The sequence below is a fragment of the Ahaetulla prasina genome, chromosome 2, assembly GCF_028640845.1.
Source record: "Ahaetulla prasina isolate Xishuangbanna chromosome 2, ASM2864084v1, whole genome shotgun sequence".
Lineage (NCBI taxonomy): Eukaryota > Metazoa > Chordata > Lepidosauria > Squamata > Colubridae > Ahaetulla > Ahaetulla prasina.
Genome location: NC_080540.1, coordinates 52,329,142 through 52,355,365, shown reverse-complemented (window position 1 = coordinate 52,355,365; position 26,224 = coordinate 52,329,142). Strand labels below are relative to the sequence as shown.

The following is a 26,224-nucleotide window of genomic DNA, read 5'->3' as shown; positions in this document are numbered from 1 at the left end:
CTCCATGGTGTTTCTTTCATGAGCTTCTGTTTCCCTGCAAACAACAAAACAGAAGCTGACAAAAGAAAAAGATCTTACCTCTTGCCGCACTGCCGGTGTTGGGTTGCCCCGCCTCCTGCTGGCCAGCTGGTCTTCAGGTCTCTGTTGAGCATGCATGCATGTCTGCGCATGCGCATGTCAACGCATGTCTGTGCATGTGTGTGTCCACGCATGTCTGTGCATGTGCACATTTATGCATGTTCGCACATGCACGTGTTCATGCATGTCCACACATGCCCACATCCATGCGCACTCACACCTTTCAGTTTGGACATGAGCACACGGGCTGTTTGAGCACTCGGTATCTAAAAGGTTCGCCACCCCTGGCCTAGTGGATTGGTGAGTTGATTAATAAAGACATGAATATATTGGAGTAAAAAAAGAGATGGTAGCTGCCAGGAAGAAAATGAGAACTGTTGCTGAGGGAGTAAGAAATAGAAATAAAAACTCCACGAAGAAGCAAATACTAAAGGAAATAAAGGTTATTACCGTAGGGAAATAGCATGAAAATAGTTTCGATGGAAACCCACATAATTGGAACAATGTATTTTCTCCTATTAGCAGAGCATTCTTTGCATTATTATAGTATTCTTCCCTTGTGACCATAGAACAAACACTTGAATAGCCGGCATAATCTTTTAGAACAGGAAAAGTCCATTTTGTAGAATTTGCTTGAAGTGTGGCCATAGTTTAATGAACAGTGAAGCCTGAATAATCATGGCTCTTAAAGCTTTTTTGAAAGAGACTTTTTATCATTTCTTTCCAAATCCTGAATTCATTCTTTTCCAACACTGATGTGTCTACTCCCCATCCTTTTTCTAAGCAGCCTTGAGTCACCTATGTGTGAGGTGGATAATTTGTTTAATAAGTAATTAAAATTGGAAGCATGTTTCGATGTATGCATGTACAGTGATCTAAGTTCACATTGACTTTCAGGAATCCTGACCCATGTTGTGTCCCCCCCATACACACACACACACACTGGAAAGAGGTAAATGATAGTAACATGGCTGAATCTCCCCATCCTTTATCTATGTTAAACAAACTATTTCAACAGGGCTATTTCAAGTAACCCTGTCAAAGATTTTGATTTTATTTTTTAAACAAAGATCTCCAATTAGAATAGCTGCTGCCTGTACTAGTCCCAGGCAGAGTGGAAACTGATCCAAATTTTTAATCTTTTTTTTCCTGAAGTGCTCTACTTATATGTTAAATAATGAATTCCATTGAGTTCCATTTACCAATGCTACAAATTTACATTGAGTGACATGGAAAAGATGATTGATGGACATCCAATTTTGCTCGGAACTCACAATGGACTGAACATTCTGTTTCAGAATAAGGATTTATTTGTCTTTGTACGTGCAGACTATTTTTTTTCTAAGTCACATTATAATACAGTCTGGCTGTACTAACAGAGACAATGACTAGAACAAAAATTGCTTTGTTCTTTTCTACATAAATTGGCCGTGTATGAGTTTCAAAAGAACAAGATATTATTCACTGTGGGCAAAATGAAACCTAGTGAATTGAAATTGTATGTCACATTCCAAGGCAACAGTGGAAAAATTGTCAGAGGGATACCTCTAAAAGTTATTTTTAAAGATCCTTGCACTATATTCTAGGTACTTTGAATAGACTCGTGCTGGAAAGGACCTTGGAGGTCTTCTAGTCCAACCACCATTTCAGAAAAGTGGATGTCCAGTCTATTCTATTACAATGAGATAATATTTTAAACATAAGAACATGGGCATAGTATTCAACCACCATATTCTGGTGATACATTCCTATATAGGATTCAGTGAGTAAGGAATTATCTGTAGCCTCGCCCTGTTCCAAGTTACACTGGAGACATTGTTGAAGTCCAAAAATATAGCCTGAATATAGAAGGAAAAGTTGGTTCAAAGCTTTAGTTAGAGTTCTGGTACACACGGAAATTGATCAATCAATCAGAGTAGAGCGTGAAGCACAAGACCCTATACATTTCAGGCAGATGGTTATCCAGTCTTTTCTTAAAAACCTCCACTGATGAAGCACCCACAACTTCTGAGGGCAAGCTGTTTCACTGGTTAATTGTTCTCACTGTTAGGAAGTTTCTCCTTGGTTCTAGGTTGCTTCTCTCCTTAATTACTTTCAATCCATCATTTCTTGTTTTGCCTTCTGGTACTTTAGAAAATAGGTGGACTCTCTCTGCTTCATGGAGAGAGTAATCCAACACTGGATTACTGCTATCTTATTAATTGTGTCTGCCTTATTAATACTGCTATTTATTAGGTCTGGCACAGGAGGCACACTCTGGGTTCCATGTACTAAAGAATGTGACTTCACATTTCTGTCACAGGTGAATATTGTATTGTGACCTACTGACACTTGTTTCATAATTCTTCAAATTTTGGGGTTCTGCAGATGCTCTAGGATCACACAAATCTAAATAAATAAATAGATGAATAAGACTTCTCAAACATATCTTGTCATTAGAAGACACATTCTAGAATTAATTTTGCTACTACATATTCATAATTGAAGAATTGGCTACCAATAGGCCCTGGTGCTCTATTCAATTAGATTATGTGAAGCAGCAACAGGGTGATGGATGGATGGATAGATAGCGTCACTACTACATACACTACACTCTGTACAGGTTGCAAATGAAGAAATCTGGCTTTCAGTATAGACAGATTTAATATTTCGTACCTTTTTTCCAATATTTTCTGAACAAAATCTTTGTGGGATATATCATTTCTGACAGGCCCATTCCCCTATTTTTAATGCACCATATCTTCAAAAGATGGACTAGAGAGTATGGAGAAGAGAAAGAACCTGGCATGTGAGTGGCACAGTTTTATTTACGACCTCATGTAATATTAGACGACCTGCACAATCTCAAAAAAGTTGGCAACCAGTCATGTCATTTTATTTTTCTTGGACACATGCGAGCAGGAGGTTAGAATAAATTAGCATGTAGATTCGCTAAAAAGAAAACTAGCAGATTCTTCTAACTCTTTCACTGTTTAGTATGTCCATGAAAATAAAAGCCATTTCCTTTGTACTGAACATAGTCAGGGTGGCTTGTTGTTTGACACTGACAATGGTCATCCAATCATGGTGTCTGTTATGTGAGAATGGCAGCTCTTACCTGCCAATAAGCAGGCTGTTGCAATCTGCATCATTTGCAGTGTCTGTATGATCTTCCAAGGCAGCCCCATGTAAAGATAATTGCAGCAGACAAGCATTTCTTAAAGTCTGTTCCTAGGAACCCAAGACCCACTCAAGGGTCCTCAAAATAAAAATTATTTGCCAACCTATGTTGAAAAGTAATATAATCTCATCAAATAATCATGAGTAGTAGTAGCAGCAGCGAATGCATCAATTTTAATTTTTAATATAGTAAATATCGATAAATATAACCCACACAAATAATAACTCTTTTGGGAACTTTTAAATGTGGGAAGGGGTTCTAAGAGAAAAAAAAAGTTTGAGAAAGGCTGCAATCAACAATTGCAACCATCAGTCTGAATAGAACAGAACTGAATAACAGAGTTGGAAAGGACCTTGAAGGTCTTCTACTCCAACCTCCTGCTCAGGCAGGAAAATGGTTGTCCAATCTCTCCTTAGGTCCAGTGCAGGATACATTTTCTTTTGACAGTCTAGAATTTTCTTTTTAAGATAAGGTAATGAAAATCCATATCATCTCTATAATACGAATGTGTGATGTTTTCCTTATGTAAAAGCTCTAAGTAACATCATATACAGGTGATCCTCAACATACAACCATAATAGAATAGAATAGAATAGAATTTTATTGGCCAAGTGTGATTGGACACACAAGGAATTTGTCTTGGTGCATATGCTCTCAGTGTACATAAAAGAAAAGATACGTTCATCAATGTACAACATTTACAACACAATTGATGATCAATATATCAATATAAATCATAAGGATTGCCAGCAACAAGTTATAGTCATACAGTCATAAGTGGAAAGAGATTGGTGATGGGAACTATGAAACGATTAATAGTAGTGCAGATTCAGTAAATAGTCTGACAGTGTTGAGGGAATTATTTGTTTAGCAGAGTGATGGCCTTCGGGAAAAAACTGTTCTTGTGTCTAGTTGTTCTGGTGTGCAGTGCTCTATAGCGTCGTTTTGAGGGTAGGAGTTGAAACAGTTTATGTCCAGGATGCGAGGGATCTGCAAATATTTTCACGGCCCTCTTCTTGATTCGTGCAGTATACAGGTCCTCAATGGAAGGCAAGTTGGTAGCAATTATTTTTTCTGCAGTTCTAATTATCCTCTGAAGTCTGTGTTTTTCTTGTTGGGTTGCAGAACCGAACCAGACAGTTATAGAGGTGCAAATGACAGACTCAATAATTCCTCTGTAGAATTGGATCAGCAGCTCCTTGGGCAGTTTGAGCTTACTGAGTTGGCAGAAAGAACATTCTTTGTTGTCCTTTTTAATGATGTTTTGATGTTAGCTGTCCATTTGAGATCTTGCGATATGATAGAACCCAGAAATTTGAAGGTTTCTACTGTTGATACTGTGTTGTCAAGTATTGTGAGAGGTGGAAGTATGGAAGGGTTTTTCCTAAAGTCTACCACCATTTCTACGGTTTTGAGTGTGTTCAGTTCCAGATTGTTTTGGTTGCACCACAAGGCTAGTCGTTCGACCTCTCGTCTATATGTCTCGAATGAGACCAATCACTGTTGTGTCATCTGCGAACTTCAGTAGCTTAACAAATGGATCATTGGAGATGCAGTCATTGGTATACAGAGAGAAGAGAAGTGGGGAGAGCACACAGCCTTGGGGGGCCCCTGTGCTAATTGTACAGGTATTTGATGTGATCTTGCTTAGCTTCACCTGCTGCTTCCTGTTTGTTAGGAAGCTTGTGATCCACTTACAAGTCTGTTCCGGTACCTGTAGCTGGTTTAGCTTAGTTAGAAGAATGTCTGGAATGATGGTATTGAATGCTGAACTAAAGTCTACAAAAAGGACCCTTGCATAGGTCTTTGGAGACTCAAGATGTTGTAGGATGTAGTGCAGAGCCATATTAACAGCATCATCTGTTGATCTAATTGACGAAGGTATGTTTTCTTTTATGTTCACTGAGAGCATATGCACCAAGACAAATTCCTTGTGTATCCAACCACACTTGGCCAATAAATTCAATTCTATTCTATTCTATTCTATTCTATTCTATTCTATTCTATTCTATTCTATTCTATTCTATTCTATTCTATTCTATTCTATTCTATTCTATTCATTTAATAAAATGCCTAATATCAATAACAAAAGTGGCTGAACTTTGATCAGATACAGAGGTCACCCATTGAAATGTAATCCTAGAAAAAATATGGCTAAAGAAAAGATACTTTGTTTTAACTTACAGCATAATATACATATATAGTATAACATACCAGCTGCTTGGCTGGTTTCAAAAATGGGCAGGACCAATTCATAGATATCATAGAGATCAATGGCTATTAGCCTTGATATCAGTGTGACTGCCCCTGAAATTCATCTGCTGAGAGACTTTCTTATGCTACTTGGCTGCTATTGGACTATATGGACCAGGGTCTGATCCAGCAGTTGTATGTGTTTTTATGTTTTATATATTTTTCATGGTTGGTTTATCTAGTCAGAAGATTGTTGGGCAAAGAAATAACAATTATGTGAGGCAGCAACTTGAGAAGGCTTTTTAAGCGATCGAGTTTTTCTCTGTGTGTCTTAAAAGTCAATGTATTTTATGCTGCTCTCTTGCATGACTTTGTTTGAAATCAAAATCTGATTCTCATCAGAACTGCAGCATTTAAAGGAGTAGAATACTAGAACTTTTTAAAGAAATGGTCTATGAATCTTGGAAATTAGGCACCATATTTGAATTATTCCTGTTGTTTTCTGTCAGAATGTTTCTGTATTGAGAAGAAATGGCTTTTAAAACTCCTCTGAGACCACAATTATATTACAATTATATTGATTATATTACTAAAACTTGACCATGAATTCTGCAGTGGTTTTCTGTCACAACAATTTTACCCGTTTTGAATATGATTCTGAAGAACATTTTATCTCTCTTATTTTTTCAAATCATTTTAATGCAGCTGCTACTTCTTAAGCCTGCACATCAGTCCCTCAGTACAGACCTACAAAGGTTTTAGCTTCTTTCCTTCATGCTACATATGCACTACATCTCATATTTGGTTATTATTTCTTATATTATTGCTTGCTACTGACTGGGTGAACATAAAAAAATAAAAATTAATGTGAATCTTATTTACAAAACACAAGGGCCACAGAAATACGTAAACCACAACAATTCTAATTTGATTGCTAATTCAACCAGTAACTTAGCCCAAAATGTGTTGGCTTATTTAAATAATGGAAAATAATGCTCAAATGTTTCTGTACTGATTGGTTTCAATACAAACAAAATTTATAATGACAAAAAGTTGCTTCAGTGCGTCAAGCCCGGAATTATTTAGATAATATGTTCAGAGTAGAATCCACTTTATTTCCTAAGACCTACCAGAAATTGCTTCATTTCTACTATCTACATTTCTACTATCGCACTAAACACTACAATTTTATTTTCATTTTGCATCAAAGGAGAGGCAAATGTTCCCCTGGCTCCAGATCTTTGCATCCAAGGCTGATTCCAAAAGAACAGCAGGTCTTCATTCTTCTGTACTCTTTTGCTGAATAGAATCATGGACTTTCAGCATGCAAAGCACTTACTCTACAATTTTACTACATTTGTAGACCAATGCTGTGATCTTTTGGTGGCTCAGCTTCTTTTTTTCCTGTTGGAAAAAAGATATGCCTAAAAAAGCCATTTTTATCTGTGCTTTGGATGTCTCTCTCTTCTCTTTTTCAGAAGACTGCTTGCCAACCAACCAACCAAAATAATGGGATTTATTTCCTTATTATGTACATTTGCCTGGCATAGAATAATTATTTCCTTCTCCTTCTCCTTCTCCTTCTCCTCCTCCCCCTCCTCTTCCTCTTCCTTTTCCTTTTTCTTCTCCTCCTGTTCCTGTTCCTCCTCCTCGTCCTGTTCCAAGTAACTGCATATCTGTATTTTTTTCATTCAATGTCCCTTATGTCAGAGTATGAACATTGATGGACTGGAATAGATCAGCCAATGAATAGGCATGGTAACAGGTCAGCCAAAGGAGCTTGTTTTGGAAACAGAAACTTAAGCTAGAAGTCTGGGCATGGCTAAGCTCTGTGCTCAGATCTAAAAGGAAACTGGAACTGAAAACAATCTGTCCTCTCTACCATGTCAAAAGAACGCTGCTATTGGTATTGTAAAATGTACTTCATCTGGTATTATGTATATAAAGAGAAGTTAATGAATCCAGCTGAATCGGTTATCTGTGTGTGCTTCTGGATTTGAATTTTGCAAGAAACTCTGACACCTTGTGCTATAATTATTTTGGTTCTGAATAGGACAATTGTGACATATTTCACTGAGAAACAATTCTACATGAACATCAGTCAGAAAACTAATCACCAGCTGTGAACATGACCCCAAGAGTCAGATTTTTATGACTGAACAATACACTAAATTAATATCACAGATTCTGTTTAGACCAGAAAGCCATCTTTGAAGTTATTACTAGATTATTCAGCTATCCCTTTGACAGGTCAAAGTTGTTGGGTTTTCAACTCAATAGAGGAGCAGGCATGCTGCCTTCACAGAATCAGAACCAGCACAGCTCCATCCAAAGGCCTGAGAACTTCATCTTGCTGATGCCCATGTCAGACAGACCAAAACCCACTAATTCTCTTAATTATAAAAAAAAAACTTAATTAATTTGCAAATAGAGATTCCAAAACAGACTGAATTTTTCAAGAGCAGATCTCTACTTACTATTTAAACCGCTTGTATTCTGTGTGTTTATGCATGACTCTAAATCAATTTAAGAAAATTCTGCTCAGATTAAGACTCTTTGAAGTTTTTAGATACTCTGATTGAACACAGGCTACCATCTCTCTCACTGGCCAATAGCCTTACTTCTGTCCCTTCCAAATTTTCCATTCAATAAAGCAATGACTAATCACTTTTCTTTCCATAGATGAGCTTTTCATATATGAGTTTCAGAAATCATCTCAAACCATAAGATGGGTAAGATAAAAATTTAAGAAATAAATACTCTTATATGTATAAATACGTATTTATAACTACATCATTTAGTTCTACATATAAATCTAGTAAACAATCAAGTCACTGTTGACTCTTAGTATTCATACAGATAAGGATATACAAATATATGTTTCTAAATTAAAAAAATATAAATGTATAAATTTATACAAGTTGAAATCTCCATATAAGCAGGCATGAAGGGATAAAAAAGGGCCTTACTTTGCTGCCCTATTGTTTTCTCATGACTTTTAGAATTATAAGAGCACAATAGGTATAAGTGTTGCCTTGTAAAAAAAAAAAAGTTGATGCTTCAGAAAATATTTTTTTTAAAAAAAAAGCCCCTTTCCCAAGCTTCCAAATTTCCTTATGCTTCCTTTAAATAAACAAATTCAGTAGTTTTACTCTTTTCCCAGTAACTGAAGATAATACAATTTCATCCTCAGGTTCCGAATAACGTATACGCTATTCAGAAGCTAACCCTTCGGCAACCAACCAGCAACTATCTATTTACCAGGTGTGATAAACCTTGTGGAGCAGTTATGGTAAAAAACACTTTAGAACAGCGGTCACGAACTAGCGGTCCATGGATCACTGATAGTCCTTGAGAAAATTTTGGTGGTCTGCAGAAAAATGATTTACATTTTTTATATTGCACTAAATAATATTTATCTTTTTAAAACATTTATATTAGTGGTCCACGGGATTTAAAATCATGAATTTGGTGGTCCCTGAGGTCCGAAAGGTTGGCGATTGCTGCTCTAGAAGGCATAAGAGAACATGGTAAATATTGGTTTAGTTGAAAGAGTGTTTCCTTGTTCTGTAAAATAGCCAAAGAACTGCTGAGGCCTACAACAAACTGAAGCTTTCTATCTGAAACAGGCAGGTGACATAACATAAAAAAGTATACTTTAGAGGTAGATCAGAAAAAACATAGCCTGAGATTGCTTTGATGGTGAGTGGAAGATTAATAAGAGATACTAGTTATCTAGTTTTATCCTCCAGAAATGGCTTCAGAATTGAACAAGGCACATAAACATATTAAATGGTAACCAGCAATAGCTTCCAATCATAAAAGAGAACCACTTTCAACACTCTTCCAATGTTAAGTTTTTCTCTCTCTTTCTGTGTACAGAAATGTACAAATCACACACAAAGCAACACACATATCCAACAATATAAATACACGTCATTTAATATCTATTTATATTAAACTATTTGCCAAAATAATGATGTCCTGACCATTATATTGGACTTTCAACACAGGCTCACCAGCCACAGCTCAATGAAAGACACCACCTATTTGTTTTCAGCCCATCTCTTCAAGATATAGTGAACATACACCACCTTTCATTCAGTACTGGAGGAGTGAGATCAAGTTACAAATATCTTAAAGCACAATGCAATGGTGTATTTGACCTTTCCATATGCAGATGAAACATTAAATATAATTTTAGTATAGGCATCTCATCAAATGAAGTCAGTCACAAGGAAGGCATGCCAAAAAGCCTGACTGAATTTTCCACTCATTCTGCCTTTAGAAAATGAGGCAGTCGAATAAATCTGGAGTTTTATTATGTACTATCAATGCAAATTTCAAATAATAAGCATTTTCAGAGAAAAAGCAGGCTAAGCAATTTTCTGACAGTATGGTAGGCGAAAATATACTGGATTTGAATGAAGAATGAAAGTTCTCCAAGCTCATCTGAGGTTTTAAAGGAAGACTTTATGATAGCTGGGTCAGATGTTAGTCCATGGAAAATTAGAGTACATTTGAAATAAATGAATAAATATCAGATCAGCAAAAAACAAAGAAATTATTAAAAAGTTATTTAACAGAGTTCCTTTAAACATGTGTTTGTTTGTTTATTTGCTTGCTTGCTTGTTTACAGTATTGGTGAGACATATAACATAATAACAGAGTTGGAAGGGACCTTGGAGATCTTTTAGTCCAACCCCCTGCCTAGGCAGGAAACCCTACACCATTTCAGACAAATGGTTATCCAACATTTTCTTAAATAATTCCAGTGTTGGAGCATTCACAACTTCTGCAGGCAAGTTGTTCCACTTATTAATTGTTCTAACTGTCAGGAAATTTCTCATTAGTCCTAAGTTGCTTCTCTCCTTGATTAGTTTCCACCCATTGCTTCTTCTTCTACCCTTAGGTGTTTTGGGGAATAGTTTGACTCCCTCTTCTTTGTGGCAACCCCTGAGATATTGGAGCACTGCTATCATGTCTCCCTTAGTACTTCTTTTCATTAAACTAGACATACCGAGTTCCTGCAATCATTCTTCATATGTTTTAGCCTCCAGTCCCCTAATCATTTTTGTTGCTCTTTGTTGCACTCTTTCTAGCGTCTCATCATCTTTTTTACATCGTGGCGACCAAAACTGAATGCAATATTCCAAGTGTGGCCTTACCAAGGCATTAGAAAGTGGTATTAACACTTCACATGATCTTGATTCATCTAAGTGACTGTCTGCTCATTTGCTTTCAGGTTAGTTTTTATTTAAGTATATGTGGCATAGATGGTAAAAACTATCCCAGAAACAAATCTGTGATTAATCAGTTATACAAGTGCTCAACCCAAGGTAAAAACAAACCCTGGGAATAGCCATGATGAATATTGGATAGTGAATGTCAAATACCTGACCTCCGGACATTTTGTCGCGAACTCCGTAGTGTTACGTCAAATACCTGACCTCCGGACATTTTGTCGCGAACTAAAAACACATCTTTTTATTCGCGCGGGGCTGGCTTAAATTAGTTTTAAGGGGAAATTTTATTAATTTTAAATGGGGTTTTTAGTATGGAAAATTTTAATTTCAGGCTAATTTAATAAGTTTTTAAAAGGTATTTTAATTTGTATATTGTGTTGTTTTTACTTTTGCCTGTACACTGCCCTGAGTCCTTCGGGAGAAGGGCGGTATAAAAATTAAATAAAATAAATAAATAAATAAATAAATGGGCAGCATATAAATGTAATAAATAAATATAATAAATCAATCTAGATCTCAGCAATAATTCTAATTACATAGAGATAAAACTTTTTGTCCATAAATTATGGTACATCAGGGGTGTCAATCTCAAGTCCCAGGGGCCAGATCCAGCCCATGGGGTGCTTAGATCTGGCCTGTGAGGCCACCCTGGAAACAGCAAAGGACTGGCCAGGGGTGGCATTTCTGCCAGCAAAAATGGAGCTTGGGAGGGTTGCAGGAGGCCATTGCAGCCAGAAACGGAGCTCACAGGGGCCACATGCAGTCCTCCTAAACTCCATTTTTGCTGACAGAGGGTTGCAAGAGGCCGTCACAGCCAGGCACAGAGCTCAGGAACCTGTTTTCATTGGCAGAGCACTTGGGCCACCACAGGCACCCCTGACATGAGTGACATCAAGCTGGCCATGCCCACCCTGGCCACGCCCCCTCCCCTAGCCCCGAGGTCAAGCACAACCCTGATGCAGCCCTCCATGAAATTGAGTTTGACACTCCTGTGATACATCATCCAACTACTTATGAGAAGCTGCAGACTAACAGCATACCTGCCAATATGGAAAGACCAGAAAAGTTGTATGATTATGACAATGAACTACATGTAACAGCATGGGTTAATTAATTGATTAATGTATTTCTCTGCTCCTCCAGCATTCTCTTTCTCTTGCCCTAAAGAGACAAATCCAACAAAAAGACATTAATAGGTGGTGCTGAAGTATGTAGTGTTTACCATTGCAGGCAATCTTTTTAAAACACAAGCCAAGAAATATTATTGACCAAGAAGAGACAAGCATCTGTGCACACTCTTGTGTGACATCTGAGCTGACCAATTAAATAATGCTTTGAAAAATCTGACAGTATTTGGCCATTACAAAACAAAGCAAAAGTTTTCCATCTTTTTAATGGAGGAACATGAAACATGCTTTTAAGTCAATTACTTTCCACTTCAGAATTTGGACAGATGGGGGAATGGAGAGATCTAACTAACTACACATGGAAACAAACCACATGGAGGCCCTATCACATAGCCTTTTTCCTAGATGTGAATAGTATAACCAAAGTTAGGATGTGTGGGAAAGACAGTAATTCATTTAATTTCTCTATCGCATTCAGCCCAAACTGTACCTCTATGGTATGAGCATGACACATAATACCTCTCAATAACTATATGAGGAGAAATATAGTCCAGGCTACTTGGCAACTTGCTATGTGGCCATGCCAGCTCTCAAAAGAAGCTCATCTTAACAGTAGCAGCCATGAAAACAGTAGGAATTCAGCTCACGCCCATATGGGGCCAACCACAGATAAAGGGCCAAAATCTTCAATTGCATCTGCTTTTGTCTCTTCCTTCAACAACTGCAGCAGCCCTTTGGGGCTAAGAAAAAAGAGGAGGAGAAAAAGGTGGTCACCATAACTGAAGTTCTTGGCTTAGGAACAGAAAAGTTAAGAAACCATTTTTGGAGATACTATTGAGGAATAATACCATCTCTCCACTGGATTAATGGGTCTCTACTGCTAACCTCCATCAAGGTTCATTGTAATGGAGTCAGCTTTGATACTATAACTGACTATTGCTTAGGGATAGCCATTTGTGGGGAAACTTCATGCAACTGAATCATTTTATCAATAAGGATCACTCTTGGTCCAGCTTCTTCACAACTGACACTTTATTCTCCTTTCCACTTTTTTCTGCAAGATAGTGGTTCACAAATCACACTAGCAGAAAAGATGCTTGCCCACATAATGGGAAAGCCATGTCTCCTTCTTTTTAATAGAAATATGAGATTTAATCCAACTTGTCTTGTGAAACTAAGAAAAAAAAACCTCCCACCAGATACCTATCACTCCTAGGAAATATGGATTTATAACTTATTACACCTTTTGACACTCCCGTGCTCAAGATGATTGCCAAGTGCTTCTTTCAAATGATGAATTCAGCAAGTCTAGATTATTTAAGATAAATCATACTTGAAAAAGAGTTGTCCTAAATTAATGTCGTTTCGGTGCCTATGCTTCATTCCTACAACCTCTGTTCTTTCACAGTAATTAAAAGGGGTTGGGGGGGTGGGGAGAGGAAAATAGAACAAGACAAAGAACCCCCATAGTTCTATAGAAAAGTAAGGAAAAGTTTTCAGTTCAATCTCAGGCCGCTGCAGTATTGCATATTCAAGAGCCTGCTATTTTGCATCATTATTGTTCAAGAACTATTACAGAAAACCTGATGTGCTCAAACAACGTGCCTAGGACTTATCTTCCTATTAATTCTAGGAGGGAGATGTAGCCTGGAAATGAGAAGAACAGGGAAGTTAATTTTCTTTGGTGACTAGGTTTTATGAATTTTGAGTTTAGAATTTCTTCATGAATTCTCTGTGCTCTGTTCTTAGTAGCTATCTAGGACTGATTAGCTGCTAAAAAAATTTAAGAATTGCATTTTAGCTTTTAAAAATCAATGGAAGCTTTGTATGGAGAATTATGAAAGCAAGGATGATTTAAGAATGAAATAATGAAGGAAAGTGCAATGTATTTAATATATGGTAGACCCATGATGGCGAACCTATGGCACACGTGCCGGAAATGTCACACAGAGTCATCTCTCCGGGCACATGGAGCCATCGCCCATTGTTCTTCTGGGTTCCGGCATGCCAGCCAGCTGGTCGTCACACACACGGGAGCACCAGAAACCGAAAGAGCAGTTGTCCAGTGTGCATGCGCATAGGGAAAGATTATGTCCATGTTCTGGAGTGCGCATGAAACACTGGCCACCTGGTCTTCTGATTTCTGGCGCACATAGGCACGTGAAGAACAGCTAACATGCCCAAAGATGCAGAGATGGGATCCCGGCAGTCGCTTCCTAGGGGAGAGAGCTGTTGGCTAGGATGGGCAGGCCAGGGCTTCCATCCCTCCCCGTCCCAGCAGGTTTCTTGTGCGGCCCCAGCCCTCCAGCCCACAGTAATGCACATCTGTGGTCTGGAGCGCCTGGCCTACTTGGGTGCCCCAGAAGAGCAGCAGCAGCAGCAGGCCATGGAAAGAACCGCTGTACAACCCTGCAGGCCCAGGAAAGTAGCAGGGTCATCGCTGCTTGTTCTTGGTGGAGGGCAAAGTGGGGCGGCGGTTCTCACCCTGATGCTTGCAGCTGGGATTCTGGAAGAGAATCGCTGCCACCCCCTCTCCAGGCACCGGGGAAAAAGCAGTGTCCCCCCTGCTACTTTCCTGTGGCTGCGCAGTGGTTCTCACCCTGCCACTTGTGGCTGGGATTCTGGAAGAGAATCGCCACCACCCCCTCTCCAGCCACCATGAAAAAAGCAGCATTCCCTCTGCTACTTCAGGCTTCAGGGAGGCTTTCCAGGCCCAAAACAGGCAGTGTGGGGTTCATCATGCCTGCATGGGGGGGTGTCACATGTGCATGTGTGGTGGGAGTAGGGGGGGTCACCCGCACATGCATGGGGGAATGGGGGGGTCACATGTGCATGGGCCCATGTGGGGACGTTGCATTATGGGTTTGGGCATGTGTGCGCATGACCCTCCGTGCTCTCCCTGCTTTTGGCATGCAACAGGAAAAAGGTTAGCCATCACTGTGGTAGATTCTTATTTTATGTAGTTCAAACAAATAAAAAAAAAACCAAGGTGAAATGCAGATTTACAATTAATCCCCACCTAATTAACCCTTCTAAAATCAGAAAAAAAAATTAAAATTTCCAAACAGATATTAAAAATAAAAATCCATATATTAAATATCCATTTGATCATCATATCATTGCTCTTAAAATGTGCCTTAAAGGAGGCTTTTTTCTATGAATGAAATGGAATCAAAGTAGTAAGTTCAGAATTATCATAATTTATAGGGCATAATACATGGTTTGAACTATTCCTTAATGTTTCTGACATGGCAAATCTTGTTATTGTGAAATACAGCTGGTCAAATGGAAGCTGGCATCTTTGATGGATGAGTACATTCTTCCCACATAAAAATTCATTCCATCATCAAGACATATGGGTCACCATGCCTGGCATTTACTGATCACTATATTACAATTAAGAATGTGGGGGACTTTGTATTTACACAACAGATATTAGTTACTAAAGAAGAACAAGAAAATAAGAGGTATTGTCAAAAAACAAACAACATGTGCATCAGGTACAAAAGAGAGAACTTTGGGATTAATCCCAAGAAATATATGTAGTTTTGAAAATAAGGAGAACAATTCTCCTTATCCAATTATCCAATTTTGGATAATCATGCATACACTTTCATTTTTGTCTATTTATGTCTTTTGCTTTACAATATTCAACATTCAAACCTTTTCACTACAATTTTAAATGTTTTTCAATATTTTTACTATCCTCTACTCCTACATGTTTGGTAAAATTGCCTAGTTTAATGGGAATGTATAAATGAGACTTATATTGCCATCAAATGGCAATCATTGAGACAGATTTGCACATCCCTCACCTTTCATTCAATTATTTTATTAGCTACATATACACTTCTTTTATGATTTCTTAATCTTTGCTAATTTTTTGTTCTGATCTTAAATTTAATTTTGTTGACATTCACCAAGACTGAGGATAGTCACTTTTAAGGTCAGAATTCACTAAGCTGCTAGTAAATTAAATTTCTCTATGTCCGCTGAAAAGTTCTTAAAGGCATTGCATTCAAATATCTGCCTTCCCCTTTGAATAATTTTCTTCTTTTCCAGTTGAACTCATGCTTCAATTTCCCTGTCCATTTCCTTTCCAGAACCAGTTCATTTACAGAATCATATAATTAGCTAATAACTAGTTGCGATTAATACATGTTTTTCCAGTAATTTCATTTATATTTCATAAGATTCTTAGTGTCGACATTGATTTTTCAGCTCTGATTATTAACTCATGTTTCTGTTTCACATGCCTTAATTATACAATATGAAAAGATTAGTTATTTTTGGAAACACATATCTCTGGATATTTTATTCTTCTAAAATGAGAGTATATAACTGTAGCTGGAACTGGGCAAGCATTAGAATCAATAAAAAGGACTCCCAACCTTTTGACCACTACAGTATTGAAGTTTTGCCCCCAGATATTATCCAGCAGACTCTGATTTTAGAGTGCAGAAGCTCCAATAACGCAGGGACCAAAAATGTAAGGTTTAAAACCATTGGTGCTAATATTTCTGAGTTCCTGGATTCTCCCCCAATTATGGAATGAGTTTTACACCTCATGATCATTTATATACTGTGATCATTTATATACTGTATAGAATTTTCTTTTTTAATGAAGAAATAGCAATAGTGATAGGACTTAGCCTTATAATTAGGAGCCCTCTCTAAGCAGTTTACAGAGACAGCCTATTGCCCCCAATCATCTGGGTCCTCAGTTTACTGACCTCAGAAGGATGGAAAGCTGAGTCCAACCTTGAGCCGGTGAGAATCGAACCCCTAGCAGTCAGCAGAATTAGCCTACAATGCAATATGCATTCTAACCACTGTGCCACCACAGCTGATAAAATAAGCTGTTTTTTTTTTTAAAAAATTATGCATCGGAATCAAGGATCATGGCAGGAATCATTCAATCCTATTTCCTTGCAGTCAAAAGTAGCATATCTGCAATGAGGAACAAAGGCATATTATTTTGTGGGATTTAGTTCCACAGTTAAACTGCTTGTTTCCAAACAGTCAGCTCAAGCATTAACTTGAGAGCTAGAACATATTTAATCTGTTTCCTATAAGTGTTCTTACTTCTCTAATATTTAAATTCTATAGATGTGTAAAAAAACTGTGTCACAGTTTTATTTTTACAATAGTTTCTAACATGGGGTTTTATCCATAGTGATTTCTTCCCTAAAATATAAATGTAAATATCCCAAGAGACATTTCACATGGATATTATCTTGCTTTTAGCATCTGAAAAAGAAAAAGAAAAAAACACTCAGGGAAAGTTGTTTATTTAACTGTAGCCAAAGAAGCTTCTTGGATGAGAAGTGAAATGTCTTCAAAGAAACACCAGAAAGTCCAGTTGCCTCTTGAAAAGGCACCTTTGGAACAACCATGACCTGGATGACTGAGAATCTCCATAGACATTTATTTAACTGTAGTTTCACCACTATCTCTTTCATCAGCGTGTCTTCACTGGGAATATAGATTATTATTGATTTTTTATCTTGGAAACATGGAGTCTGACACATTTCAAGGGACAGTAGTGTTCACACTATGGCAGCATTTCATAGACTTCCTGTAGCAGAATTCTTTGACATCCAAAAATTCAAATATACCTAAAGCCATTGACTTTCTGAGTCTTTAACAGGAGCTCAAAATTAATACATTTTCTTGAGTCATCGTTAATCTTCCACTGACTCCATAAGCTGATACATGGAAAAATTAGGTTTTGTTTATTGAACATTAATTATATTTCACATTGCCACATTAAGAGTCACTATAGTCATGCCTGGCTGATCAAGCACAAATAGGGAGTTTGGGTAGGAAGAAACTGACAGTAGATCATTACACACAATAACTGGAACTTGTCATGAGATGTAAAATGCTTACGTTCGGGTCTGGCAGTCAGAACAGCAAGAGAGAAGGGCCATTGTAAAAAAAAAATGCTCCATTCACTTATTTATCTGTGAAATGTACTAATATAAGAGAGAGAGGGATTTGTTTTAAAACTTCACACAGTTTTCTAACTTTAATTTAAATTAATTGCTATGACTCTAACATTTTGAAGGTTTTCAGTACACAGTTATGTCTAAGTATATTTACTTATATCTAAGTATATTTACCCATGTGGTATGCTTGTATTATCCTTATCCTTCTCATCTTCTCTACTATCTCCTTTTATTGGTATCATTAATACAATTATTATTACACTTTTGTTTTGCATGTACACCAAGAGCTTCTGCACCAGAGACAAATTCCTTATGTGTCTAATCACACTTGGTCAAATAAAGTATTCCAATTCAGAATAATAGAAAAACAAAATTGGAAGAGACTTTGGAGGTCTTCTAGTTCTAATTCCTTCTGATTCCTGCTTCCCTGCCTCTAGCTACAGTCTCTTTTCTTTCCTCTTTAACTGGTATAAGTCTATTCCAATCCCTGGGACCAGTGGTGAAATCCAATTTTTTTTACTACTGGTTCTGTGGGTTTGGGTTGGTGGGTGTGGCAGGGTAAGAATACTGCAAAATCCCCACTCCCTCCCCACTCCAAGGGAAGGATATTGCAAAGTCTCCATTCCCACCCCACTCTGGGACCAGCCAGAGGTGGTATTTGCTGGTTCTCCAAACTACTCAAAATTTCCACTATCAGTTCTCCAAACTGCTCGAAATTTCCGCTACCGGTTCTCCAGAACCTGTCAGAATCTGCTGTATTTCACCCCTGCTTGGGACGCAGCCCACTACCAGGCCTTGAGCCCTTCAGAACCAGGCTGCAGAAGTGACAGGCAAGTGCATGCATGCACACACACTCCATTCGTGTGAGTGTTGGGTGAGCATGCTCACTGCTCATGCAAATGCAGCTGCACACATACAAGCTTGTCCAATGATCACATAAAACCATCCCCTCTCTCCCTCACCCCCGGCCAGTCTGCAAAGCCAGAAAGGTTCCATGAGTCCTAATAGCACTCACATTTTTTTCAGGCAATGATTCAGTTGATTTTTTTTTCTTCTTCTATATTTGGGCAGACCCCAAATCCCCATGAATAAACAGAAGCCACAAGTTGTTAATGAAGATTCTCAGTCACCCAGGTCTGAGCAAGTCGTCAAGTTGCCATGACTCAATTTCTAAACAGAAGCTACAAGTCCATTTCACTGCAGAATGATAGGCACTCAACCATCTACCAGTAGGTTTATGAGTAAATAATATTAAAAGCTAGTAGATTTGGCACACATGCTCCATTCTTCATGTGAAATACAGTGTAATATGACACAAATACCTAAACTATGGAACTATAGTTTGTTTTGTAAAATTAAATAAAACATAACAAGCATAGTGCAGATGTAACTTAGTCAACTGACTTTATCCCAAAGATGCTTTTTTCAAGAGGCAACTGGACTTTCTGGTTCAACCAGAAGGTCCAGTTGGCTCTTGAAAAAAGCACCTTTGGGACAACCATGACCTGGATGACTGAGAATCTCCATAGACATTCAACTGACTTTAAATTGTAACCTAAGAAGAAAAATGCTGAAATGGATTTATATTTGGATAATCATGCATACACTTTCATTTTTATTATATTGAAGTGATAATCCAAACTTTACATGAAGAATCCATTAAAAATAAGGTTTTGCGAATATTGGGAGTTGTTCATAAATAAAAAAAAATATTGGACTGTTTGGACTAATTCATCTATATTGTTTAGGGAAAAAACCAAAATAATTATATTTACCCTAATACAGTTAAATCCAGAGCTATAAGCCAAGGCATAGTTATTGAGATCAATCCTTATTAAACATAGTAATGCATATGATTGTGCATTGTCTACTCCTTGCCCTAATCATTTCCTTAAACAAGAAAACAGTCAAGACCTTATTTCGTAAAAGACGTTACTACTTGTTTCCTTTTGAAAAAATCTGGAAAACATGCTATTAAACCAATATATTTATCAGCAAGCTAAATTACTCTGATAACCATTCCCCTAAACAAGGCCATGTCCTGTTTTGAATAACTGGTCTCCAGAATGCACAAGTTATTAAATCATCCTTATTGTTTGGGATTAATTTGGCTTGTTTAATTAAATCCCATATATTATTGTTGGCCTAAGTTATTACAATGCCAGCTCACCCTTGTGAGTAATTTGCATATTGGGCAGGTGGAAATTGACATAGGGCCTTGGATATTCTGTGCCTTTGCATCGCTGCTGTACAGATACGTTTTCTGTTCTCCATTTATGACACATAAATGGACTACATTAAATCTTATTTAGTCTTCTGGGAAAATTCCATTAAACTAGGCAAGAAACCCACACCAAACAATAAATAGCTATTCTTCCAAGTGTGAAATCTTTAGCTCTTTAAAGCTGTAAATCATTTTTCAAAAATCACCCACTGTCTTTTTAAACAGATGTATATTTCCTAAATTAATGGGCTTCTCTGAATAAGTTACCTCCACTGCAGCTTCTTTGCACCTTTGCTTCAAAAGATTCATTGGCTCAAGACAACTTTTTTACTTGTTTGGTGATGCTTTTTTAAGAGGAATTGGGTTGGGAGACTTGGAATGGAAGATCGACTTAAAAGCTCTCAAATGAAAATCATTAATGTTGGTTGCTTAGACAAACTTAAGAGCTGCTGATGTGTTGGAAAATCTCAAAGATGTTGGCATATTGTATTGAGCTGCAGAAGCACAAGGGTGCCAAAGGGCAACCTGGGATTAGTTGGATTACTTCGGTTGGAATATTGTTTTCATAGGTTCATTTCCCTGATTGTTAGTTGCTTAGAGTTATCATGGAGTTGTGGAAGCAGGAAATTTCTAAATGATGCATGAATGAATTGTATTGAGTGTTAATCTTTCCACAAGCAAAAAAAAATAAGCTTCAGGTAGCATAGTGCCGGTGGGATACTAATTTTGCACTCAACATTATTTTTGTTTGCTTCTCTTTTTTTAGAAACAATGACAATCCAAAGCAGAGAAAAAGGAGGAAAAGTTTTTTTAAAAAATATTTCATTTCAAATGCCAACGTATACCTGACACAGATATTAATAACATACACTGACTATGAAGGAGTGAGGACAATTAACCAGCTTGCCTTCCGAAATCGTGAGCGCTTCACCATTGGAGTTTTTAAGAAGAGACTAGACAGTAACTTGTCTGAAAGGTTCTCCTGCTTGAGCAGGGGGCTGGACTAGAAAGGTTCCTTTCACCTCTATTCTATTCTTCTTATAGTATTCTTGCATCTGGAAAATTTCAGCATCGTTTTAGTGGCTCAGCTGGAATCATTTTTAGAGAACAGTCACCTCTGTCAAAGGTTAACATTTAATTAACTCTGCCTCTTGATTATGATAATTAGAGACGAGGAGTCCTCTCTGCAGTTATTTCATACATGTGGACTAATCTACATATTTCCTGTTCCCATATCTGCACTGTTCATCCTCAAATTATTTTACAGCACTAACACAGCTCTCATTCTGACAAAGATATTCAAGGGACTGAAATTCTATTGTATCCGTCTGTGTCTATTCCTTCATACCTCTCAAGTGAAATTTCCATGTGGCTAGAACATTTTATGATTGAAAAATGTATTTTTCAAGCAATTAAGAAAAGTGACCAAAGAAGTTCCACTGAACATTTCCAATAAAGACAAAAGGGGGACTTTTCCAGAAAATGAAAAAAAATAAACAAGATTGAAGCAATAGGGGGTTCATGCCAGTAGAAACTTTTAGCACTCATTCTTTCTCACTCTCCCAAGAATGGCATTAAGGGCACTCCAAATCCAGAATGGCTTGATCTGGCTTTGGATGAAGAGTATGAGATCTTTCGAATGACCCTTCTGTTCTTTGACTCATGGCATTTATTTTTTCTGCTTGGAGACTCAGATTTTGAAACAGTTAATGCTACGCTAGAGAAATGTGTTAAGCTTAGACAGAGATAGAGAGATGGAGCTATGAATAACAAGAGCAAACCCCCACCTCTTAGTCTAAGGTAAGTTTGAAATCATCACCAAAAGAAAATTGGCAACATCTTGAGACTGGATCATCATAGATCAGAGGTTCCCAAACCCTGGGCTCCGGCCTACTATTGGACCATGGCCTGTTCAGAACTAGACTACACAAGCAGGAGTGAACAGGTGTTTGCAATTGGAGCTGCGTGTGTTTGCATGCATGCCTATCACTCACACAGAACCATCCCTTCTCCCGCTGCACTGAGCCATAAAGCTGGAAAGATTGGGGGCCGCTGCAGAGATGATAGTACAACAGTGAAATTCTTTACCTACAGTTCTTATTTGGCAAATAAGACAAGGGCGGGGTCAGTCAACTTGATCCCAGCCTCAGCAGCCATTCCAGCATCTTGCCTTGCAACATGAGGACATATTTGGGTCGCTGCTCAATCTTCTAGTCTTTTAGTCTTTGACAGAGATACCTACTTAAGTTGAGTTGCTTTTCATGACTGTAACTAAATTGTCTTTTCCTATTAGTAGTTTATCTTATCAAACTGAGCCATAATTTATCAGAAAATATTTTTAAACTCTTTGTTGTTGCTGTTTAAAGTTCTGTTGTAAAAGATCCAGCATGTAATTATTCCAAAGTCAGTTCAAATCTTTCAGTGGGACTCCTGTAACAATCAGTGTGCACACATTTCTGTGATGAATCTTCAAAGAGTCTTAATAAATATTTACAAAAGGCTACTAATCCAGTTTATAGATGTTGTAGGGCTGTGGAGTAATTTGATGAAGCTTCAACTGTACCAGCTGATCAAAGCAGAGTCATTAATGGAAGCAGGAACCAGATCTAAAGCAATGAATCAAACTGGATGATTTTGAAGCATTTTATAGCCAAGCATTTGACTGATGCAATGGCTTTTTTTATGGCTTCTGGGATTGTTACAGATGAGATACTATGCAACAACTACAACTTTATGGAGAAGGGAAGGGGCCGAGTGATTGATGGGCCTCTGACAGTGACATGAGCAGCTGATCAACAAGATTAATCTCCTCATTAAACTTTCTGCCAATCAGAGCACCTTTGAGGAGGTAAGACCCAAAATACGTTTCTCTGTGCTTTAATCACTTTTTCAGCCTTCAGCTTATTTGATGTGAATAATCCAAACTAACTTGGATCTCTCATATGCTAATAATGTGTTATATTTTGTTAGTTCTACTAATGGAAGGACTGAGGGCACTAACTCAGCTCTCAGCATTCTAGATGTAGGTTCAATTTGTACCTGCTTCTGCTCAACTAACTCAATGAGCCATAATTCTGACTTGCAGTGAGCAGATGCTCACCATGAGGGGCTCTGCTTGCTAACCAGACATGACAACTAAATTCAGCTTCTTGTCACTTCCAAAATCCCAAGGTCAAAGGTACAAACCTATGCCATCTCACTGAGGTGAGTCAGTGAATCATATTTCTGAATCCAAAACCACAAGAGAATACATGGAAAAGGTCTTATTTTAAAAAAAATCAAGTCTTGTATTTTAAAATTGGAACAGAATATTTTATGCATTGGTATGGCAACATCTTATAGGCATTTTACTGGAAAATACCTTATATCCTCATCTAATGCTATCACAAGAGTGATGTGCATGTGTGTGTGTATGAAGAGAGAGAGAGGGAGAGAAAGAGAGAGAGAGGGAGAGAGAGAGAGAGAGAGAGGTGGAAGGAGGGTTTGGACGTCAGGTACCGGATATGTGGTACCTTGCTCAATAGTAGTAACTGTGAGAGGGATCTTGGAGTCCTAGTGGACAACCATTTAGATATGAGCCAGCAGTGTGCAGCAGCTGCCAAAAAGGCCAACACAGTTCTGGGCTGCATAAACAGAGGGATAGAATCAAGACCACGTGAAGTGTTAATACCACTTTATAATGGCTTGGTAAGGCCACACTTGGAATATTGCATTCAGTTTTGGTCACCATGATGTAAAAAGGATGTTGAGACTCTAGAAAGAGTGCAGAGAAGAGCAACAAAGATGATTAGGGGACTGGAGGCTAAAACATATGAAGAATGGTTGCAGGAACTCGGTATGCCTAGTTTAATTAAAAGAAGGACTAGGGGAGACATGATAGCAGTGTTCCAATATCTCAGGGGTTGCCACAAAGAAGAGGGAGTCAAACTATTCTCCAAAGCACCTGAGGGTAGAACAAGAAGCAATGGGTGGAAACTAATCAAGGAGAGAAGCAACCTAGAACTAAGGAGAAATTTCCTGTCAGTTAGAACAATTAATCAGTGGAACAACTTGCCTGCAGAAGTTGTAAATGCTCCAACACTGGAAATTTTTAAGAAAATGTTGGATAGCCATTTGTCTGAAATGGTGTAGGGTTTCCTGCCTGGATAGGGGGTTGGACTAGAAGACCTCCAAGGTCCCTTCCAACTCTGATATTATTATTATTATAAGAGACAATTGACCTGGTGAGATATGTGTATGGCTTTATGATGGGTTTAGACACAGTTACATTATTTTTTACTCTTCTGTTTTTATGTTCTTTATTATTTTTGTTATTTATTAATACTTTTTTTACTGTGTGAAATTGTGGAGGAGGTGTTAATTTTCTGCAAAATGTTTATCATCTCTCTTTTCATCTCATTCTAAGAAAACAAAACAATTTCATTTTGCTTGGAATTTCACCATTAAAAGACACACATCCCCCACCCCCCAAATTTATCCTTGAACTGGATATAATGAAATCAGGTTCTCTCTGAATTACAAACATCCAGTTTAGATTTAGTCAATGTTAATTCACAAAAGCCTGGTATATATTTTACAATGTAATGTAATGTAATTAATATAATATAATATAATATAATATAATAATATAATATAATATAATATAATATAATATAATATAATATAATATAATATAATATAATATAATATAATATAATATAATATAATATAATATAATATAATATAATATAATATAATATAATATAATATAATATAATATAATATAATATAATATAATATAATATAATATAATATAATATAATATAATATAATGGTTGCTGGAATTAGGTATGTCTAGTTTTATGGAAAGAAGGATCAGAGATGACATAATAAGAGTGTTTCATTATCTCAGGGAGGGAGTCAAGCTACTCTCCAAAACTCCTGAGGGCAGGACAAGAAACAATGGGTGGAAACTAATCAAGGAGAGAAGCAACCTAGAACTAAGGAGAAATTTCCAGACAGAACAATTAATCAGTTGAACAACTTGCCTCCAGAAATTTTGAATGCTCCAACACTGGAAGTTTTTAAGAAGAGCTTGGACAACTATTTGTCCTGAAATGGTAATAGGGCAGGGCTTCTTGCCTGAGCAGTGGGTTGGACTAGAAGACCTCCAAAGTTTATTTATTTATTTATTTATTTATTTACTAGAAGACCTCCAAAGTCCCTTCCAACTCTGTTATTCTGTTATTTATTTGTAGTATGCAATAATTTTCAGGTATGTATTTTATACTATACATTGTGTATGTGTGTGTGTGTGTGTGTGTGTGTGTGTGTACTCAAATGTTCAATATACTTTTGTTGTGCTCTAAGTGGGAGTCATCTTAATTCTGCTTTTATAATCTTTTCATTTCCCCATTTTTATGTAATCATCTTATATTTATTGTATAGATTTTGATTTTCCCCTTCCTCTTGCTTGGAATGATCGACAGCCATCTAATACTGTTAGCAACAGCTTTTCAGAAGTGTTTTTGAATAGGTACAAAATGCTCTGGAAAAAAGTCTATCAGTGTTAATGTAGTTGTGATAAAGGCAATTGCAGTAAACAGTGAAAAGTTAATTACATTCTTGGTATTATTCCAAAGGGAAAGCTAAATATGAACATTTTTATATTTTGGAATAGCATTGCAAACATTCTGAATATGTATTTATTCTCATAAAACATACTTCTAATGCAACTTTCACCTGTAGCACAAGCTATATTTTTTCTTCCATTATTTCATATTAGGAATCAGCAGTTTCTCTTCCCTCTTTTCCCCCTTGTTTCTCTTCTGAGATGCTTTCTTTTCTTCCTGAAGTCTAGGCTAACTACAATAATTATTTGCATTTATTCTAGACTACAGAGGGAAGATTCAGGTCATTAAATTCCATGAAGCTGTGGAATTTATCTAAAGAGAAAATCTGTGGCAGTATGCAGAATATACAACCGCGAATGTGAGCCTAAGGAGTCTTCAGACAAAGTGGTGGCTTTAATAGCTAGCTGGCAAACAACAACAACAAACCATGATATGTCTTTAAACAGGGTTTCAGCATAACATCACTACCTCCAGGTTATGCATTTGGATTATGTAATTCATATTATTATATAACAAGTAACAGTATAAGAGAGATGATCATACTCAGGTATTCAAATTTCTCTATCATACTTTATGGAAAGCATTTAAACCAGTCTTTAATCCAATCATGAATCCATGTGTCCAAGGTTTGAT

General features: G+C 37.3%; 1 protein-coding gene across 1 annotated transcript in view; it reads right to left on the bottom strand.

Moving 5' to 3' along the window:
* The window catches only part of GRM7 (glutamate metabotropic receptor 7), a 539,227-nt gene that overhangs the window by 86,530 nt on the left and 426,473 nt on the right, over window positions 1-26,224 (bottom strand). The window lies entirely within an intron of this gene.